Here is a 9,910-nt window from a genome sequence, read left to right as displayed (position 1 = left end):
GGAAGGAAGGAAGGAAGGAAGGAAGGAAGGAAGGAAGGAAGGAAGGAGGGCTCTTTCCTTTTGAAGCCAGGTGGCGGTGTGGCTGATCCATGATCATGGCAAAAATCAAGGCCAGGGATCTTTGTTGGAAGAAGAAGGAGGAGCTATAATTGATAGTGGCCAAGGTCATCGCAGCACTGCTTCCAACCTTTCTAAGATCTGAGTCATCTGAAAATCTATTGCCCGACTTCTGACTGTCATCAACCAGACACAGAAAGAGAACCTCAGAAAATTCTATAAGGGGAAGAAATACAAACCCCTATCCCTTTGGCCCAAGAAGACCATGTGCAGCAGGCTTAATAAGCACAAGGAAAGCCTGAAGACCAATAAACAGCAGAGGAAGGAACACCTGAACCTGCTTCGGAAATTTGCTGTTAAGGCATAATTTGCTAAGGTGGTCAATGAAAAGACAAATTGTTATTAAAAAAAAAGAAAAGAAGGAAGGAAGGAAAGAAGGAGGGAGGGAGAGAGGAAGAAGGGGGAAGGGGGAAAGGAGGGAGGAAAGAGGAAGGGAAAGAGGGAGAGGAAAGGAAGGAACTAAGGAAGGAAGGAAGGAAGGGAGGGAGGGAGGGAGGGAGGGAGAGAAGGGAGGGAAGGGTGTGAGGAAGGGAGGAAGGGAGCATGGATCAGTACTTACTCTGCAACTTCATCATAGAGAGTTTCCTGGGGTACTTAGGCATACTCTTTCTGAATGACTAACTCAATAAATGACTTAATTGATTAAAACCACTTTGCACAGAGTCGGCCCTCACCAGTTGTCCCTGAATCAATGCTCTGGCATTGTCATGTGTGGTAGTGAGCTTCCTGATACAAGCACTTCTTAGAAGGTTCTGGATGAGAGCACTTGGTTGAATGGTGTAGGGCGCTCACCTAATGAGCAGAGAGTTGACTGACTTACCCCCAAATGCCACTGCCAGGTTCTTTCCTCCCTCCCAGCTCCAATGCCCCCTTCATGCAGGCCTCTCCCAGCCTAGAGATCTGCATTTCATCTCCATTAGATGTCAGGGTCCTTGTAAAGGTTCTGGTTCTGGTTTTGATTTTTTTGTTTGTCTTTCTCTGCATCCCCAGTGCTTAGCACAGCGCCCAGCACACAGCAGGTACTTAAATGCTTGTTGACTTATTAATTAATTGATTTTGTCTCCTGTGAATGCCTGGGTGTCTCAGCTGCTCCTGTACCTCCGTCATCCTGCCTCTTCTCTGTCCTCTAGCTTGGTAGGTGGGGGTAGGCAGCTTTTTCCTGTTTGCTGTTTCTGTTTGGTTTAAAGTCTGTCTGACTTGATTTGCAAAACACCCCTCAAATATATCCTGGCCTGCTTTCATTAGGGAGCAGCATACCCAGCCAGGAGTTAGTCACTGCTCCCCAGGGAATAGTCACTCTGTCTCTGTGTAAGACTGGCTCCACTAATGCAAGGCCATTACAGGAAAGCTTGTAACATCATGTAGAGTTGCATTCTCTATCTAGGAAAGTAATTTTAAACTTATATTTTTATGTTTTTATTAAAAACAAAAACATCTCTGATAATGTATATGCTTAGGTTGAGCTATGGACTCAGTGGCTGCCTGGAAACAGAGAGAAAGTGAATCCAACAGACAGAGACAGAGTCAGAGAAAGAGGGAGAGGAGGAGAGGGGGAGGGGGAGAGATCTGCTGTCACTTCTTGCTTGCCCAGGAGAAGTGAACTCAGAAGACCTGGGTATCCATGAGCCTAGTCAGTCACTGGAGGCATCTTATCAGGTGTGATCATCCCCCTCTGAGCTGAAGTCTCTGTGCCTGAATCTTAACAGACACTGAGGACTGATTGCAACATCCTACCTTCTGTGCCTTGTGCTCCAGGGGAGATCTGAGTGGAGTGGCCAGAAATGCAGCGTCTCAATCCAGTCACATGACGCATTGCCTTCCACTTTGTCCATGACTGGTGGCTCAGGCTGAAGGGGAGTGCAGATGAGGTTCATTGTTTATTGGATGGACACACACACACATACACACAGAAAAAGAGAGACAGAGACAGAGACAGAGAGACAGAGAAAGAGAGAGAGAGTCCCTCAACAGAGTGTAACCAGCTGTATTATCACCACTCAAGCAAAGGCAGAACTTAGCAATGAATCAATTTGGAAGTGAACAAAGGACCTGCCAAAATGCAGAGCAGAGCTCAACTGAAGGGTTAAAATATAATTAAAAAAAAACTTTAATTGGGTTTAAAATACCGAGTTTGAAGGCAACTAATTCGATTTTTAAAGTTCTTTATTGAGTTAATAGACATGATTTAAAAGCTGTGAAATTAATTTAAAACTTTTATTTAATTAAAAAACATCATTGAGGCAGCTTTATTCATCTAATTGTTTTTGAGCCCACTGTTATTTCAACTCAATAAAAGTATTTTAAACATTGATCTTTTTCTTATTTCTGTCCCACATTGAACTGTTCTCTGCATGCTTGGGCAGCTCCCACACTCACTGCCAATGTCCTGTTGGGTCTTTAAGACACCAACACCAGAGGAAACTGCCAATGACATCCCTCACATCAAACTTTCTGAATGGATGTAACCTTTGAGACCTTTGAGAGGAGTAGCTGGGTGGTTCGGTGGATAGAGCTCCAGTGTGGAATCAGGAAGACCCCAGTTCAAATCTGGTCTCACACTAGATGTGTGATTCTAGGTAAGTCACTTCACATCTGTCTACCTCAGTTTCCTCAGTCTGTAAAATCCTTCCTCCCAGAGTTGTTGTAAGGATCAAATAAGACCATCTTTGTGAAGTTGTTAGTACAGTGTGTTACTTGTAGTAGGTGCTATACAAATGCTTATTCTCTTATTTTCCTGGCTTCTCCTGATCCCAATAACTACTTATGCCTACCCTTCCCAATGACAAAAACAACCATAATCTCTTGTATATCTTATTAAAAGCTTATGCACATATATGTTGTCTCCTTGATAGATGACAAGTTCCTTTAGGTCAGGGACTGTTTCCTGGTTGCCTGTGCATCTCCAGCCCCTGGCACAGTGCTGGACACATGGTAGGCACTTAACAAATGGTTGTTGATTGACTAAGAAGGCTATGGTTCAGAGGGGGTAAGGGATTTGTCCAAGGCCACACAGCTATGCAGTGGCAGCAGGACAGGTTCTCTTGACTATCTGGAGCCTTGGCACCAGCCTCCAGGAGAAGGCTTTCTGGGGAGGGTATATCAAGCCATCCTTTCCATTTATGGTCCCACTCTTTCGGGCTCCTCCAGTTCAAGCAGCAGATGGCAAAGGAAGCGGATGTGAGCTGTCCGTCAAGATGCTATTTCAGCAGCAGCTGTGGAAGTTTCCCTGCTCTCCTCTGACAAGCTTCCACACCATTGCTGCTCATGAGGCAGCCTTCCCCTACCCCCAGTGACATCCCTCACCATTGATGTCCATGTGGACATTAACCCAAAGAGGACCTTTTCAGAAAAAAAACCCAATTCCTAGAGCTTCGGCACCATATACCCTCTGCCTCAGCCTCTTAAGGATGCCCCCAGGGCTAGGATCCATCTTTCCATCCTCCCTGGGTGTGGAGGGGGGGATGGACCTTCTGTGGAAACACATCCAGGGGCTTCTGTATATAAAGCTAAATAAACAGCATAGAGTAATTCAGTATTTATAGAGGGATCAAGCCTAGCCTAAAAGATAATGGAGCCTCAACCAAATTCAATTACACCCTCAAGTCTCCATTTTGTCAGAAAGCAATCACAGGAGTGGGGGCACTTGTATGTGCTGTGAGTGTGTATCCATGGGAAAATGGACTGAAGATGATAGAGTGACAGTAAGGGGCCAGACCTGGAAGGGGCCTCAGCAGCACTTAGTCCAATCCACGCCTACACTGACCTGCCCACTATCTTATGTGTGGCCACCAGTTTTTCAGGAGGCTTGCATTGAGGCCCCTCCCACAGCGAGACAGCAGCCCTCTGGGTGCGTGAGGAAGCTTCTCTTGACTGGAAGGCTCCTTGCAGGCTAGGACAAAAGGCTCAGAGCTCCAGAGCCAGAAGAAACTTCAGAGATCATCTAGTTCCTCATTTTACAGGTGAGGAAACTGAGGCACTGGGAGGTTAAATCATTTGGCTAAGGTGGCATCCTTAGCAAGCTTCAGAAGCAGTAGTTGGACCCAGATCCTCTGACTGCAGCCTGTGTGCTGTCCATGACTCCAGGCTCCTGTGTTTCCTGGTTCTACCCACTGGAGCCAAGCAGATGATCGATGCTTCCTCCAGATTATGGCCCCTCAGATTTTTCTATTTTTTTCCCTTAATAGTATTTCATTTTTTCCAATTCCAAGGAAAGATGGTTTTCAACATTCATTTTTGTAAAATTTTGAGTTCCAAATTTTTCTCCCTTTCCATCCCCCCTCCCCAAAACAGCAATCTGATATAAGTTATACATGTACAATCACATTAACCATATTTCCACATTAGTCACGTTGTAAAAGAAGAATCAGAACAAAAGAGAAAAATCATGTGAAAGAAGAAACAAACAAAAAAAAGAATAGTGAAAATAGTCTGCTTCCATTTGCGTTCAGGCTCTAGAGTTCTTTCTCTGGACGTGGAGAGCATTTTCTATCATGAGTATTTTGGAGTTGTCTTACATCATTGCATTGCTGAGAAGAACCAAGTCTATCGTAGTTGATCGTTTTACGATGTTGCTGTTGCTGCGTATGATGTTCTCCTGGGTCCACTCACTTCTTTCAGCATCAGTTCACATAAGAATTGCTAGGTTTTTCTGAAATTTGCCTGTTCATCATTTCTTTTTTTTTAATAATTAATTTATTTTTAGTTTTCAACATTCAATTCTATAAGATTTTGAGTTTTACATTTTCTCCCCCCTCTTCTCTCCTCCCCTCTTCCCAAGATGGCTTGCAATCTGATATAGGATCTACTTAAACATTCATATAAAGAATATTTTCCCATTAGTCACGATGTAAAGATTAGAATTAATGGGAGGAACCACAAGAATGAAGCAATAAAACAAAACCACAAAAGGAGAGCAAACAGTCTGCTTCCATCTCCATTCAGACTTCATATTTCTATATCTGGATGTGGATAGCATTTTCTATCAAAAGTATTTTGGAGTTGTTTTAGATGCTTGCATTGATGAGAAGAGCCAAGTCTAGCAAAGTCATTCATCACACAATGTGGCTGTTACTGTGTACAATGTTCTCTTGGTTCTGTTCATTTCATTCGCCATCAGTTCATATAAGTCTTTCCAGTTTGTTTGTTTTTTTCTGAAGTCCGCCTGCTCATCATTTCTTATAGCACAATAGTATTCCATTATATTCATGTACCACAACTTGTTCAGCCATTCCCCAATTGATGGGCGTCCTCTCAATTACCAATTCTTTGCCACCACAAAAAGAGCTGCTATAAATATTTTTGTACATGTGGGTCCTTTTCCCATTTGTATGATCTCTTTGGGATATAGCCCAAGAAGTGCTATTGTTGGATCAAAGGGTATGCATAGTTTGATTGCCCTCTGGGCATAGTTCCAAATTGTTCTCCAAAATGGTTGGATCAGTTCACAACTCCACCAATTCATTAGTGTTCCAGTTTTCTCACATCTTCTCCAACATTTATCATTTTCCTTTTCTATCATATTAGTCAATCTGATAGGTATGATATGGTACCTCAGAGTTGTTTTAATTTGCATTTCTCTAATCAATCAGTGATTTAGAGCATTTTATATGCCAGTAGATAGCTTTAATTTCTTCATCTGAAAACTGCCTGTTCATATCCTTTGACCATTTATCAATTAGGGAATGATTTGTATTCTTATAAATTTGACTCAGTTCTTTAAATATTTGAAGAATGAGGCCTTTATCAGAGGCACTGGCTGTAAAAATTGTTTGTGTCTTTTTGCTTTGTTTCTAATCTCAGTTGCATTGGTTGAATTTGTACAAAACTTTTCAATTTAACATAATCAAAATTATCCATTTTGCGTTTCATAATGTTCTCTATTTCTTATTTGGTCATAAATTCTTCCCTTCTCCATAGATCTGACAAGTAAACTATTCCTTGCTTGGCTAATTTGCTTATGGCATCATCCCTTATGTCTAAATCATGTACCCATTTCAACCTTATTAAGATAAGGTAATAATCTACTAGGGTATGAGATTTTAGTCATTGCCTAGTTTCTGCCGTACTCTTTTCCAGTTTTCCCCCCAGTTTTTGTCAAATAGTGAGTTCTTACCCCAGAAGCTGGGGTCTTTGGGTTTATCAAACAGTAGGTTACTATAGTCATTGATTCCTGTATCTTGCACACCTAACCTAGTCCACTGATCCACCACTCTATTTCTTAGCCAGTACCAAGCAGTTTTGATGATTGCTGCTTTATAATACAATTGGAGCTAGGCCACCACCCATTGCATTTTTTTTCATTAATTCCCTTGATATTCTTGACCTTGTGTTCTTCCAGATGAATTTTGTTATTATTTTTTCTAATTCTATAAAATAATTTTTGGTAGTTTGACTGGTATAGCACTGAATAAGTAAATTCCTTTAGATTCTTGAAGACAGATCTCAGTCTGCTCCTCCTCTGGCCCCTGGTCACGTACCATAGAGAACCTCCCTTCCAATCTAAACATTCCACAATCCTGGACTGGGTCCTCCTACGGTACAGCTAAAATTGGGTGGCCTAGAGACAATAGGAGTGCAGTGAGGGTACCCACAGACCTGTCACTATCCTCATGTTCTTCCCCTTGATTTCACCTATTCATGAACCTCCCAGCAGGAGAACTTCTTTCACCAATGGGAATTGAAGAGAGGTCTATAATTCCAAGCCTTAGAATGTTGCCTGGAATGTGGGAAGATCTCTACTGATTGATGCAAAATGAAGCAAGCAGGCCTCTGAGAACCGTGGAGATACTAACTGCAAAACCGGAAAGACAAACAACTTTGAAAAACCAAAGGACTCAGGAAAACACAATGCCCACCCGCCAATTCCAGAAGACTAATGATGAAAAATGCTCCCAGCTCCTTACCCAGAGGCGATGTGTCAGTGATCACAATCTTTCACAAACACACACACAAAATACTCAAACACATAGAGCACACACAGCATACATTCACCATGCACATATAGGCACTACATAAATATGTGCACCACACACATACACCATGTTCACAACACATACAAACACAACATATGCATACCACACACATACACACACACACACACACACATATATCACACATACACAAAAGACAATTTGTGTGTCAAGATCAATTTGGAAAATTTGCACATTTTTATAAGGTTTTAGTTTTCTTTTCTTCAACTAGAAAGTAGAAGAAGGTTGAAGGAAAAGAAAATGAATGTTTGTTAATTGATGGAAGGGAGAAAAATTTAACAGAAAGTTACCCAGAGAAATGAGAAATTTGTCCATTGTAACACAGCTAGTATTTGTCAGAGTCAGGATTTGAACCCAGATCATTGGATCCCAAGGCTGGCCTATTTTCCAATACCCCTGCTGCCATTTGTACTTAACCAATGGACTCCAGGGAGTGATTAATAGAAAGAACTGCTAAGGTGTGAGGCATTATTCAGACACCTATTTTAAACATAGAGAGAGATTCACAGAGCATTCAGTTCTAATACCCAAGTGCTATGGAAGTGTCAACTTCTGGAATCCCCAAATCTCAGAACTCACAGGAAACTCAGTTACTTGGTTTAATGGTCTGGTTTTACAAAGGATGAAAGTGGGGACCAGAGAGGGTCCTTGACTTTCCCAAAATCATGCAGCAAGTTAAGAAGTGCCCTCCCTTAATGTAGGCATGACAGCAGTGTATCCTTTGCCTTCTTCTCTCCTCTCTTGGTGGGGTTGTCCAGATCTTTGGCTTCAATAATCAGTCCTCAAGGGATTATACCCACATCTCTACCTCTGGGCTGAGCCCTTTCACTGAGATACAGACCTGCTAAATACACTTTGATGATTCAATGAATCTGAGACCTCCTTGGCTGGTTCCTTCCTCCACATGTCTATCTTGCACAGTCCTTGTCCAGGTCATCCTGTAAGCCTCCTATTAAAGCTTAAGTCATTCATATGCAGGAGATTTCCCCTGGTTCCTTGAACCTTCTTTGAGCCCCACAGCTGTATATGAACTGTTGAAGCATCATTTTCTAGCTGAAGTAGCCAGAAGGGTACCCTAAGGGAGAGACAGGAGGCAGTATGTGTCAGACAGGTCAAACCCCAACTAACTCCTTGACCACCATCTTCCCTCAGATCCTAATGGAGATAGGCCAGGACCCTGAACCCAAGAACATTGGGAATAACAATGCTTCCAGCCTGGTACCCACAACCATCATCCTGAGAAGCAACCTCTGAGGAGATGCAGCCTGGTCACTTCTTCTGCAAGGGCATGGCCACAGCTACATGGACATAGCATGGACCCAGAAAAGAAAGTGCTGGCTACCAAAGTCATTGGCCCTGGCCAATGGTTCAAACCAGAAGTGGATATCTTATCAGTGAAAATGACATTAAATAACAGGTCTGACCATCTGCTTTGCCACTGCACCCTCTGGACCAGGGGATCTTTCCATTTGACTTACAGCTGCAATTTTCCCTCTGCGTCATTTCCCCCATTAGAATACACACTCCTGGAGAGCACAAACTGCTTCATTTTTCTATTTACATCCCCAAGACTTAGCACAGTGTGCTGCATAGAGGAAGCACTTAATGCTTTCTTCTTTCATTCAGCTCTTCCTGTCACATGTGTCTCCTATGATGTCCTAGAGGCCACTTTTCCCAGAGAGTCATCATTGATATATCAGTGCTGATATACCTGCACCCATCTTGAATATAACCACAGTCCTCTAGGGCATCTATGGTCTGCTCATGGCTCTTTTGAGATCACAGAAACCCATGATTCACAAAATCATCAGAAAGATCCTGGTATGAAAGAGGGACTTTGAATCATTCCTGATTGTGATCTGGCTCAATATCCCCCTCCTCTCCAAATCTGACCCATCAGTAATGCTTGTCTAAGATACATATGGTTAAGAATGCTAATTCAATGCTCTGTCCATGTAACTACATGTCAGGTTCAAAGCAATGCAGGTTCTTCATCCATTGTGGTTGATTGGGCCAATCACTTCTGAGTAATCATGAATTTAATTTAGGAGACTGTTAATGCTCTGGGGATCAGTACAATTAATACTATCATATGTTTAAGTATAAGCATTTTTAAAGCCTTGCTATAAATCAGGAAACTTCTTATTTGAATGTGACACAAGACCTTTCACATTAAGAATGACTCAGTAAGCAACATTCTCCTTTTCTGCCTTTAGATTGAGAATCCCGAAAAACTTCATCATTTTAGCATCAACATGAGTGACACCTTTTTTGAGGAATGTTTAAAAATGCCTTTTGTTCTATCAATTCCAATATTTTCTGCAATCAAATATAGATACAAAGGGGTTTTTTAATCATTGGTTCCTCTTTCTTCATTTGCCAGGTTCCTATGAACTGGGGCAGCTGGAGTCATAGAACTTTGGGTATGGTTGAAAGAAAACAGAAGTTCTCAGGGGGTGCTGCCAGTACCAGTGCTACCACTGACCTATTTGTCCTGACCAACATTTTGGTGTCTCTCTATCTAACATTTCAAGCAATTCAAAACACAGTCCAATAAACAAGATTCCCCCCAGGGGTACCTATAACACTGAGGAACAGAGGAGGGAAAGGGAAAACCATACAGATGTGATGATTCCACCAATTAAAACAATTCTAAGATACTACCTCGTATCTATTAGATTGTCTAACAGGACAGAAAAGGTAAATGATAAATGTTGGAGGGGCTGTGGGAAAAGTGAAACATTTAATGTAGTGTTGGTGGAGTTGTGAACTGATTCAACCATTCTGTAGAGCAATTTGGAACT

General features: G+C 42.1%; 1 pseudogene; it reads left to right on the top strand.

Moving 5' to 3' along the window:
• Window positions 1-95: 95 nt before the first annotated feature.
• LOC114040034 lies at window positions 96-424 on the top strand (annotated as a pseudogene).
• Window positions 425-9,910: the final 9,486 nt, after the last annotated feature.

This window comes from Vombatus ursinus, unplaced genomic scaffold (assembly GCF_900497805.2).
Source record: "Vombatus ursinus unplaced genomic scaffold, bare-nosed wombat genome assembly UNPS02012622.1, whole genome shotgun sequence".
Classification (NCBI taxonomy): domain Eukaryota; kingdom Metazoa; phylum Chordata; class Mammalia; order Diprotodontia; family Vombatidae; genus Vombatus; species Vombatus ursinus.
Note: the sequence above shows the minus strand (reverse complement) of the source record. Positions and strands in the feature narration are given on the sequence as shown.